Below are 13,019 nucleotides of genomic sequence, written 5' to 3'. Positions count from 1 at the left end.
GAAGGGGATTTTCAAATAGATTCCAGCTACTGGTCCCTCTTTGGTTATAATAATATCATGATGAGTGTGCTTGTGTGGCTGTTGAGTTTCTGTCCCCTCTGACTAACTTAGGAAATGTCTCAGTGCCTTAAATTAGGCTCATTAAACCTTTGCAAAAACAAACTTCATAGAAGAGGGAAAACCAGAAACAGGAACATTATGTCATCCACTTCAAGATGAAAAATACTTAACCCTGTATGAAAAAATTGGGATGCAGCAAACTAAACAGCAAAGTTGGGATCAATTTTTTATTGAACTGAACACAAATGAATGACAGTTATGCAGTTGCTCAAGCCTCGTGAGCATGCGTGAAATACTAGGAAATTGATAAAGGGATCCCAAAACTCACATTAAAGCTCATTTTAAGATGATTTTATGACAGCAATTTTAAAGAATTCTCTATTTTTTGCCTGCTATGAATTTTATGTTGTTTAAAACCGGATTTTGACACATTTAAAACATTTTGGAGGCAAAGATAAATAAATAATGAAAGTCACAAGTAAGAACAAAAAAGGGAGGTCACTTTTTTGGGGGGGAGGGTATTTATTTATTCATTTGGAGAGTTTAAAGTATAGGAAAAAATTTAATTTAGGTAGAAAATGATATTGTTCATGTGAAGAGTAGTATAAACTACTTTTTGGCAAAAAATTAAAATCAAAACACAGTAGACTTTCAAGTTTTGAGGAAAAAAATGTAAAAAAAAATGTTTTAATAAAGTGAACACAAAGGAAATTTCAAGTGTTTTTTAATAGATTTAACACACTTTTATTTCAGACTCAGATGTGGTCCATAGAAAAAAGATACAAATACAGTATACATAATAAAAAGTAAAAACATATAAATCAAAAAGAGATTTATCCATGGAAAATAACTTCTGTACATACAGAAAAAATTAAAATCCATTGAATTTTAAAAATATACACAACAAAAACATAAATATATAAAAAGCATGCGCTTTTATTTATTATTAAGGACAAGTTAAATGTTGAAGTGAAATTTGCAGATTGTTTTGTTAAAGAAATCTGGAGAAAAGCGATCTTAAAACCGGTTTTCTTTCCCCCTATAGTGCGACAAAGCAGTCCTTTGCGCCAAAAAGCAAAAACCATCGCTGCAAAAAATATGTGTCAAAACGTGAAAAATGAGCTCGACACAACTCCATCGGTCACCAGTTGCTGAGTCTTCTCCGTGTGAACGGCGGTCGGGCGCGCTGCACGCTCCCGGTGTCCCCCCAGAAAGCGCGCACCCGCACGGAGAGATGTTCCAGTGAGGTCTGCAGCTACCACAATGGGAGGAGTATGAAAGTTCTCCTGAGCCCTGCCCACTAACTGCAAAACATATAAGACGCTGGAATGGAGCAAAAGCTGGCACTTAAGCTTTACATCTTCATGAAGGGACAAACTGATGACAGGAAACGTCATCACAATGATTTTATCAATACTCCATGAGATATCAAAAGTATATTTTCTTTATTGATATTAATGCTTTATTTTTTCCTTCAGATAAATTAAAAGTATTAATATTTAGGTAGTTTTTTCGAGTTGTTTTTGAAGGGAAAGAGGAGCAGACTATCCATCACAATGGCACTTGACACTGAGTTTGGTGTGAAGGGCAGCAGCAGCATCAGGGAGTGGAGTGGACAGGTTCATCCAGCTTTAGTGGCCTCCTTAGTTTTCTTGTTTTGTCTGGAAGCCTGTCTGTGGGTCAGGAACTTCAGACTCAAGAGGAGACTGCCTGGACCTTTCGCCTGGCCCTTGGTGGGCAACGCCATGCAGCTGGGCCAGATGCCTCACATCACCTTCAGCAAGCTTGCCAAGAAATATGGCAACGTGTACCAGATAAGACTGGGTTGGAGCGACGTGGTGGTTGTGAACGGAGACCGGTCGATCCGCGAGGCGCTCATACAGCACAGCATAGAGTTTGCAGGCAGACCGAACTTTGTGTCGTTCCAGATGATCTCTGGAGGCAGGAGTCTGACATTCACCAATTACAGCGAACAGTGGAAAGCACACAGGAAACTTGCTCAGTCAACCCTCAGAGCCTTTTCCTCTGCAAACAGCCAGACCAAAAAGACATTTGAGCAGCACATTGTAGATGAGGCCACCGAGCTGGTGAAGGTATTTTTGCAGCGGAGCTCAACCGGACAGTATTTTCACCCAGCTCATGAGTTTACAGTGGCTGCTGCCAACATCATGTGTGCACTCTGCTTTGGGATGAGATATGGACATGATGACTTGGAGTTCACAACCCTTCTGCAGAGACTGGACAGGTTTGGCGAGACAGTAGGGGCAGGCAGTTTGGTGGATGTCATGCCCTGGCTTAAGTCTTTCCCTAACCCCGTTCGCAGTCTCTATGAAAACTTCAAAAACCTCAATGAGGAGTTTTTCATTTTCATTAAAGATAAGGTACTGCAGCACAGAGCGACCTTTAACCCTAAAGTGACCCGAGACATAAGTGATGCCATCATCAATGTGATTGAGCATGGAGAAGACAGCAAGCTGAGCAAGGATTTTGTTGAAGCGACCGTCACTGATCTGATTGGAGCTGGTCAAGACACCATGTCGTCTTTCATGCAGTGGATTATTCTTCTCCTGGTCAAATACCCAGATGTGCAGGCCAAGCTGCAGCAGCTCATAGACAGAGTGGTGGGCAGAGAAAGGTTGCCCTCCACCGAGGACAGAAACAACCTGGCACTCCTGGACGCCTTCATTTATGAGACCATGCGCTTCACCAGCTTCGTCCCCGTCACCATCCCCCACTCCACCACCTCAGACGTCACCATCGGAAGTCTCCACATCCCCAAGGATACCGTCGTCTTCATCAATCAGTGGTCCGTCAACCATGACCCCCTGAAATGGAAGGAGCCGCACGTGTTCGATCCCACGCGCTTCCTGGATGAAAACGGGGGTCTCGACAAGGACAAAATCAACAGCGTGATGATTTTCTCCACAGGTAAAAGGCGCTGCATCGGCGACCAGATTGCCAAGGTGCAGGTGTTTATATTCACCGCAGTTCTGCTGCACCAGTGCAGCTTCGAGAGTGACCCCTCAGAGCCTGTCACTCTAGACTGCTCCTACAGTCTTGTACTAAAGCCACTCAGATGCAGCATTAGCACCAAGCTTAGGGGAGAGTTGCTAGATCAGGTTCCTATAGAGTGAACAGCATGCCTCCCTACTGTGACTCTAGCACATACTTTAAATCAAGTGATATTTAACAGTCAGAATCAATATACCTGGACCTAACTGTAAAAAAACATATTTAACAGAAATATTTAATACATATATTACCATAGTCTGTTTTTATTTGCAGCACAGATAGAAAAGTATTACTTCAATGATGTCTGCTGCAAAAAACACAAGCTTGCAATCTCAGAATTGATTAGATTTTGTTCATTGTGTACTTGTTTTCAATGAGTGTGTTGGTATATGTGTATAAATAAATACATTTAAACTACTATAACCATATATGTATGATCATGTGAAAGTTATAAAGTCACTTGATGGTTCATTGTTCTCATTTGTCTTGTGTAATTTTATTCATAGTTCATTTAAAAAGTAATTTAAGTTCAATCACTAGCTACTGTACTTAAAGCATGAGAGCAGATGAAACACAGCAGGATGACGAGAAGAGATCAAAATTAGGTGTTTGAGAAGGAACATGAAGGACTGTGGACGACGAATTCTAAAAACTTTGAGTCCAAGTTTACTGTACAAGCAGCTGCCCTGTGCCAAACCCATCTGAGCAATTCAACAAAGCACATGTGCAGCTAGTTCCTCTCACTCATGAGCTCTCCTCAAAACAAGGTTTGTTTACAGGAACTTTTTCAACATCTATGGAAGTCACTACACTCGCCTCTGTGTTCAAGATTTGATGTTATAATGCCCAAGAGATATGTTTTTTTTGTTTGTTTGTTGAGGCACAAAAGAAAGGAATTAACTCTGCTTGCTCTGAATGTAAAAGCATGAAGTTGTGGGGACTGCTTGGAAATTCACTGAGACTTTACACGAAGGAAAAATAAGCTGTATTTGAAACAAATAAAGTGATATTTGATAAGTTTCAGAGTGCAATTTGATTTGTTGGTAAAGCCCCTGTATAAAAAAAACATGTGTACAGAATTTTCTTTTCTTCCTGTCAAACATTCACACAAAAAAGATTCTCGCCATTCTAAAATAAATGATGCAAATGGATAAAGATTTTAACAGATTCCAAAAGTGGCTCTAAGTCATTAGATTCCAAGATGATCCAGGAACTCCAAGGATTCCAAGAAAATTAGTTCAGCTGTCCAGATGAGCAGATATAGGGGAAATTCGACATAAACATTGTTTGAAGATGTCTTAGAAAACCAAAAATGACGTTTTTATCTCTTCAAAAAACAAATGCTAATGTTACTCATTCTTTGTCCGCAACATGTTTGCAAAGTAAACTATGAAAAAAACTCCATAAAAGATCTGTTTATAAATCTTTTATCAATCTTTTATCACTCATCAATGTGTGATTCCATTTTTTTATATTCAATATAAAGCAAAAAATCCCTTTTTGTCATTTTCTACAAGCAAAATGAAGAGTAGAGAAGCTTTGAGTGGGAAGAGGATGAAGGTCTGCAGAAAAAGGTCAAAATAGGAGGGGAGAAGTCATTTAAAACCTGAGTCAGTGGTCCCTCCCACCACAGAGATACATATAAACCAAGTGTTAAGTCTAAAATTGCCATTCCTCTTAAGGGGTCACCCGAAGATGAGCTGCTTCATGGAGAACCCCCTTTGACAGCTTCTGACTGTGAAGGAAGATAGAACTTTGGAGGTCTTGCAGAGTTTCTTCAGCTTTTTTAGATTGTTGCAAAAAGCAAAGTTATCTAAAAAAAATCTAGAATTTGGGATGAAAGTTGTTTTTCTGCATGACGGAGTTTCGGCAGAGTAGGAACATGGCTCAAATGGAAGCAGAGTTTGGTGTGAGAAGCAGCAGCATCAGGGAGTGGAGTGGACAACTCCATACTGCTCTGGTGGCCTCACTTGTTTTCCTTTTCTGTCTGCAAGTCTGTCTGTGGTTCAGGAATCTCAGAAGAAGACTGCCGGGACCTTTTGCTTGGCCGGTGGTGGGCAACGCTTTACAGCTGGGCCAGATGCCTCACATCATCTTCAGCAAGCTCGCCAAAAAGTATGGAGATGTGTATCAGATACGTCTGGGCTGCAGTGACGTCGTGGTCCTGAACGGAGACCGGGTGATCCGCGAGGCCCTGGTTCAGCACAGCACCGAGTTTGCAGGCAGACCGAACTTTGTGTCTTTTCAGTTTGTTTCCGATGGAAAGAGCTTGACCTTCACAAACTACAGCAAACAGTGGCGGATTCACAGAAAGCTTGCTCAAACAACTATCAGAGCGTTCTCATCTGCCAACAGCCAAACCAAAAAAGCTTTCGAGCAGCAGATCACAGCTGAGGCCACAAAGCTTGTGGAGATTTTCCTTAAACTCAGCTCTCAGGGCCAGTATTTCAACCCAGCTCATGAAGTGACTGTAGCTGCTGCAAATGTGATTTGTGCTCTGTGCTTTGGAAGGCGCTACGGACACGAGGATGCTGAGTTCAGAGCCTTGCTTCACCAGATAGATCAGTTCGGACAAACTGTCGGAGCTGGCAGTTTGGTCGATGTGATGCCGTGGCTCCAGTCTTTTCCCAATCCCGTCCGAACGGTCTTCAAGAATTTTATGAAGCTGAATCAAGAGTTTTTTGTGTTTGTGAAGAGCAAAGTGGACGGGCACAGAGAGACGTTTGATCCGGAGGTGACCAGAGACATGAGCGACGCTGTTATCCGTGGGATCAATGAAGCTGACGTTGAGCTCACAGAGGAACACGCTCCGGCAACAGTGGCAGACCTAATTGGTGCAGGTATGGATACTGTCTCCACCGCGCTGCACTGGATTGTCCTCCTGCTGGCAAAACACCCCGACATTCAAAGGAAACTCCACAAGCTCATTGACAGGGTGGTGGGGCGTGACCGACTGCCGTCTGTGGAGGACAGACCGCACATGCCATACCTGGACGCTTTCATCTACGAGACCATGCGCTTCACCAGCTTCGTCCCCGTCACCATCCCCCACTCTACCACCTCAGATGTCTCTGTTAACGGCCTCAGCATCCCCAAGGACACTGTGGTATTCATCAACCAGTGGTCTGTCAATCATGACCCTTTGATGTGGAAGGACCCTGAAGTATTTGACCCCTCGCGGTTCATTGATGCAAGTGGCTCCCTGGACAGAGACCTCACCAACAACGTCCTGATCTTCTCAGTGGGGAAAAGGAGGTGTATCGGTGAGCAGGTTGCCAAAGTTGAGATATATTTGTTCTTTGCAATCCTGTTGCACCAGTGCAGCTTTGAAAAATGCCCAGACAAGGACTTCTCTTTGAACTACAGTTATGGTTTGACACTTAAGCCTTTGGATTACAGAGTCACAGCAAAACTCAGAGGAGACTTACTTTAACAGCCGTAAAAAACTTTTTTTTCTCTAAAGAACTAGGTATGTTCTCTAAAAATTTGAACCTATGATTTAAATTTGACTGAACTTATAAAACTTGTAAGCTTTATAGTCTCCCTTTGGTTTAGATAATGTTCAGCTGATTATTACATTCAGAAATTATTGGTGGAAAACTCAAGTGTTTGTTTCAGATCAATTTTTTGTTACAAATTAATTTTCTTTCACATTGCACAAGGCAGATCTATGAATATTTAACCTATAAATACAGTTTTGTACTTTAAAACATTTTATGCAAATATTAATGCTTTTTATTAAAACTTCACAACAGGATACCAGTAACATGAACTCTTTGTAATATTTTTTTTTTTATTTGCTGTTTTTGAATTTTTTTAAACTGCAAAGAAAAATGATTTGTTTAGTAAAATAAAAAAAAAGCTTTTAATGTGATATTCTTTGAAAGGTTGTCTCATCAAAATATACAAAATTACATTTGTGTTTTTCTAAATCTTTAGTATTTGTCTAAAAATTAGCTTTTTAAAATTTTGGATATGTTGTTTTTTAATATTTTGAATAGTTCTTCCTCTCATATAAACAAATGTCACATATTTTGCCAAAAATCTTATTGTTGAAGTTATATTATATATTAAATTTAGGGGCTAAGCTGGTATTAGTGACACATACCTGATCCCTGACCTGAGCTTCTTTATGTTGTCTGCTTTTGGTCAATAAATTATTATCATTAATCCAAAATATGTAAAAGAAATGTTAATGCTGGAATTCAGTATGTTTGAGGCAAGTCTAAAAATGTTCAATAAAGGTTCAATATAAGGACAATCCATAATTCTACTCAGCAAGTATGCAATTACAAAGGACTATGTATTCAAAGATTAAACCAAAAAGATTTTGATGTGTCTGGAATTTAGGAAAAGTATGATCATAGATTGTGTAATCTCAAAATGTTTTTTTTTTTCAATGCATTTTGTGGAGGCACAAAATGTGCAGGTTTAAAATAATAATCCAGGTTCTGTAATGATCGTAAGTGTTCATCTTTTGTCCTGCAAGTGTAAAGGAACCTTATTGTTTGAAAATACAACCTTTTTAATGATGTAAAAAAGTAATCTAATCGTTTGTACATTAAAAACACAGTGATGATCCCCTGAGTTCCAATTGTGATCATCCTGAAAAGGAAAATTAAATAAGTGTGAACTAACAATTGGAATAAAACAGTACGTTTTCACTCCAGATAAATTTGAGTCTTCCTGTGACAGAATAAAAGTAAGATGTGTAAAAAGGTTCACAAGTGATCAACCTTTGTCAACAACGTATCAGCATGAACAGAATTATTGGAACAGTTGTTTTGTTTTTTTTGTGCAAGGGAAATAAGAAAAAACAAATGCATTTTTGACTTTACAAGACTGATTTTTTCTAAGATTTTCTACAGTTTTTCTTTGTTTTCAGATCAACTAAAAATATTCGTCATTTTCCACCTTATACAGTACCTATATTAATACTTTGTTGCCTTGTTTCCTTGCTATGGAACAGCCAGAACCACACCATGGTCAACATTTACTTTTCCTGTAAGTATGGTACATCAATATTAGTTTAAGTGTGGGCTAGCAACGTAGAGTTTCCTTCCTTCGTTTTTAGTCAGTCCCATGGGGGGGGGGGCTGAGTGAGTGTTCGAGTCAACCTGCATGCTCACAGAAGCAGCGCTGCAGCTCGACTTGTTTTCATCCATCGTAATAGAAGGCAGGCCGAGGATATTTTGTACTTTTACAGACTCTGACACCACAAGGACCCAAGAGGAAGAACCGGGCTGCTTGACCTTCACTGTTTCCATCACAGCTTTCCAAACATCCATGAAACATGTCCAGCTGAAACACTCCCTTTCACCCCAACTCACCCACTCTGAGCTGCACACGCCCCCTCGACCTGCCGAGTTTGACTCCTGAAAGACAAACAAATAAATCCACTGTCGGACACTTGGGTTTTTTTTAGCTGGAAGGCTATTTTTCAGTCTGTGAATACATTTTGCCAGCAAAGTGACCTCCCACATGCCTCCCTCTACTACAACCACTCACATCTTCAGCATCCAAGCCTCGCCCCTTCCAAGTTTGACACGTAGTATTTGGAAGTCATCATCTTTTCAATCATGGTGGAGCATTAGCTCTTTACGCTGTTTGAAGGATCTTTTTGTGTTCTTATCCAGCTGATCTTTTTAAAACCCCGCCCTTCCAACTTCAAAACACTTTTAAAAATCTGAGATGCCATTAAAAGTGACCCAGACAGCCCAAAATTAGAACTCCTCCTCATGGATTTGCAGCCACTGTCCACATAGATGGTCTGTCTTCAAACAATGAAAATAATACTTGTGAGCTCTTCTTTCCGTTTTTGAGCAAAAACAATTCCAAAAAGTTCATAATAAAACTGAAAAAGCTGTCTCATCTTACAGAGAAAATGTCAAAAGTTCCCCTATTCCTAACAAACCAAATGAGTCTTTAAATCCCATGTAATTCTGTGTGATATACTCAGGTTTTTATTTGCTGTTGTATTGGTTAGCTGACATCATTGCCATTCCCTGCAGCCCCCCCTACCCCAACCCTCCTGTGAAATGATGTCAGAAACACTGAGCAGAACATGTAATCATCTGAAATTACAATCTGTAATGTCCATTTAAAATCTCTGATGGTTTCAGACATTTTTTTAGACGTGACTGAAACCGTCAAAGGGATTGTAACCTCCTGCTATTCTGTCACGCAACCTCAATCATTAACATCATCCCCAAGAGTCAACATCACAGTCTAAAAAAGTCATGTTCTATGTCATAAAAGGACAGTTTCGTAAAGAGCGGAAAAGGAGGGACCTTATTTTTCTAAGCTTAGTTGACAAAGTTTCAGAAAATAACCCAAAAAAGACGACCAATATTACTTCAAATTGTCTGCAAATGAGCTCTGATGTGATTTATCGATTTCAAAGAGTCACGGTGGGACTCCAGAATGTCAATCTGATTCCTTCCTGCAGGTCCAACACCTCCATCTTCAATCATCAATCTTTTTCCTTGGCTTGGGAGATTAGCATTTTCTCTGACAGCTACAAATCACCAGGACCACCTTAACACAATCCAGATCTGAATCGTGCTCCACAGACACGTCTGAAAAGCCGACATGACTGATTTGTTTTGAAAGTCTAAGAAATATATCCAGTTATTGCTGTGTATGTTTTTCAAGCAACTTGAGAATTTTTGAAGTGTTTTACTTTTAATATGGGGGAGAGAAGTAAGACAAGAAGTAGAAGAGTTTCAAATAAATGCTGCTTGACCGAAGTTCCGAAATTTTTTGGAGAATTTATTTTTTTTACTAAATGAAATAATAAACATTGTGTTTAAAACTGCTTCACATAATAGAACGCACGGAGAGAGAACATAGGCTGGCGTGTTTGTGAAATCTGCTTGTCTCTATTGTTGTTACTGAAACTCTGCAGTTTAGTGAGTGTCCCTGACACTTTGATCAATCGCTGTTGTTGTTTGGTTTTGACATAACTTTAAAATGCAAGACAAGAAACGTGGTGCAAATCACTTCATATAACAAAATGTGGATCACTATTTATGTTCCCCTGAAACAAAATTCCTAGGGGAAAGAAGTATGTTGCTTTTTTAAAATGAGTAAAATTTGAATGAACTCAAAATCATAAAAATAAACAATACATATTGGAGCTGACTTGCACAAATACCTTTTTGGTCCCATTTTGATTGTTCTTCTTTTTTTCTTTGTTTTGATGAACACATTTATCAGATATTGCAGAACATGGTAAATAATAAAAAAAATGTTATCTGTCTATCTATCTATAGATAGATAGATAGATTACTTCTATCTATCTATCTATTTATCTATCTATCTGTCTGATGTCTGTCTATTTTCTATTTATTTATCTGTCTGTCCGTCCTTTAGTCCATTAGTCTTTTGATTCCATGGCATTTGCAAAGTTGATTTCTCAAATCAATTTCTGGAAATGTATTAATAATCATTTAATCATTAAAAGATGACAAAGAAAAACAGAAGCTGGATAGTTTTCCTTAGGGAAAACTCTACATACAGTTCTGTGGAAATTGTAGTGAAGTTTTTCAACACCTCCTCAATAGTTTATTGATCCACACGTTGTCATCTACACTCAGCGAGGAAAGAATCTTTTAACGCTTCTTGTGTAGCTTCTGTTAGCATCCCCTGTGATATCATCATACGCTGTTTCTGTGGCAGCCAGAAGAGTCATATGTGGCTGTTCAGCCGTGGCTTTCCAAGCTGAGAAAAAATTCCTCAGTGAGGTGAAAGAATGGGAAGTGGGGCAAGAGGAAATTCATCAACATCCTGGTGTGGGCCACAAACCATCGCCTGATGGTGTTTGAGTGCTGAAATCTGATGTTGTCTGATTGTACAACTCAGAAAACTGATTCCTCACAAATCTGTGATGGGGAACGGGAAGGGTTTTCTCACAATCACACAAATAGCAACACTGGATGAATTGGGCGCAATAGAAAGTGTTTATGTTTGGATGTTAACTGCAAATGTATAAGAAAGAAAAGATTTCTCAGAGCTTAAAAGCCACACTAAAGGTAAATAAAATTCCCATTCTGCATTAAGTCCTTCTAACCCCATTGCTAATAATCGATTTGGGATAATGCATGTGTGGGAGATTTAAAAAAAAAATGGAATGGAATGGAATCAAGTTTTAGTTGCATGTTTTGACATTCAGTTTTAAACTGTGCTTCAAATCCTTTTTACAGGACTCTTCTTTGAACGCCAGCATCAATAAGGCAGTGTGTTGCAGTGTGGGAGTGAAAACTCCAACTTCACACGGATGAACTGGTACATTTGGGCACACTGTGTACCTCATGCCTTATTTATTACTCATCTGCTCCGTGACAGCACACAGGCCACCAGCAGCACACGGGCACTATAAATGAGATGGATCATGCAAAGTCAGCAAAACACAGTTTGTATTCTTGTCAGCATTTGTAGCAGAAGAGATCAACATTTCTCAACCAAAAGCGAGAAAAATTTAAATTCAAAGTGAGACATTTTCCTTGCGCGGTCACATTACCCTGCCAGGAAAAGTAGTTGGTAGAGGACTCAAGACCATAGAAGGTAACTCTTTTTAAATGTAAAAAGCAAAAGAAAACAAACACAAATAGTAGAGACATAACGTGACAACAGAGGATCTGTCATATGACAACTTAACAGAATGAAACAATGAAATGTCCAGTTGGCCATGATGGAGCGGAATCTGGTCAAGTGAGAAGAGTGGCTGGCATCCTCCGGGAGGAGCCAAGAACGGGACAGTCCTGGAGACCTACTCAAAAAAAAAGGGTGATAACATCCAGAAGAACTCCCTAAACAGGTAATACAACAGGAAGTGTCCCAGACAGTAGATAACTCCATAAAAAGGTCAGACAAGTTAGGCAAGAAGCTTTCTAGAAACCCTTGGTGGAAGGCACAGGCAAGAAAAGTGTCCCGAAGACCTCATGAAAAAAAAGTCAGGAGGAAGAGAGGCATCCATAGAACTTCTCCAATATAGGCTGGAAAGGAGGCTTCCAGGAAGGCTCATTGATAGAGACAAACGTGCTACCCCAGAGAGAGAACACACAGCCAGGTTCCCGGGTCCAAGGCTTAGTAAAAAAAGCATTGCATTGCAGAGCATTGCATGGCCTTCTATGGCAAGTAGAAACTATGATAGTCACCCATTGCACATCTAAAAACTAGAAAAGGAAACATGAATCCAGAACAAGCATTTAGATCATTACACTGTATGATCGTATGTGTCTCTCTCTACTTTATCTGGAAAAAATGTCCAGTGAGTGTAACAGAAATGAGGATCTTTCCACCCTGACATCAAAGACATTCATCTCAGCATCTAACACTTGTCGAGTCTAGATTTTAAAGACCCGCTCCAATAAAAATTGTGTTTTTGGCATTTTTCTGAGAGTGGAGGACATAAAGAAAATTAAGATCAAAATTGCTTTTCTGAGTATTTCTTTATTCAAATCATTGTGATCAGGAGCAGACAAAATTGCTGTTTGAAACAGAGCGTGTTTGTAACAGAAAAAATGTCGGGCGGGCCACAATTCAGAGGCCATTTTCTAATGAGCAACATTGAGACACCAGATTTATTTTTTATTTTTTTGGCAGGAAACAGCATTTCGTGATTAAAAGATCACTGCACGTTTTTAAAATAGATCAAAAGACGATCAAAGTGGGACTTTAATGTCATACTTTAAATTATTATAAAGCAAAACTATGGAACTTTTGGGAGGTAATGCAGGACTGAGGGGATTTGAAAGTCTCTACATCTCTACAAAAACAAAGTGCTCTGTTCCAGATAGGTTGAAAGTCAACAGGAGTACACTGTGTCTGCTGTGTTTTCAGAAGGATCACCTCTAGATCTTTGGAGCAGACTGCTTCTCAAAAGCTGTAGGGTTTACTGGAGGGTAAAACCACAAATTGCAACTTCTGACAACAAACTCTACTTT

The 13,019-nt window shown here is 39.5% G+C and overlaps 2 pseudogenes across 2 annotated transcripts; both read left to right on the top strand.

Annotated features, from left to right (window-relative positions):
- Positions 1 to 574: 574 nt before the first annotated feature.
- LOC101173514 (cytochrome P450 1B1 pseudogene) lies at positions 575 to 4,089 on the top strand (annotated as a pseudogene). The gene has a single exon (XR_910978.4). The product of XR_910978.4 is annotated as a cytochrome P450 1B1 pseudogene (transcript).
- A 642-nt stretch (positions 4,090 to 4,731) lies between these two features.
- LOC101170805 (cytochrome P450 1B1 pseudogene) lies at positions 4,732 to 7,747 on the top strand (annotated as a pseudogene). Its single transcript, XR_013653351.1, has one exon. The product of XR_013653351.1 is annotated as a cytochrome P450 1B1 pseudogene (transcript).
- The last annotated feature ends 5,272 nt before the right edge of the window (positions 7,748 to 13,019 follow it).

This window comes from Oryzias latipes, chromosome 22 (assembly GCF_053564925.1).
Source record: "Oryzias latipes strain Hd-rR chromosome 22, Olatipes_Hd-rR_3.1".
Classification (NCBI taxonomy): domain Eukaryota; kingdom Metazoa; phylum Chordata; class Actinopteri; order Beloniformes; family Adrianichthyidae; genus Oryzias; species Oryzias latipes.
This window is presented reverse-complemented; position numbering and strand designations above follow the sequence as displayed.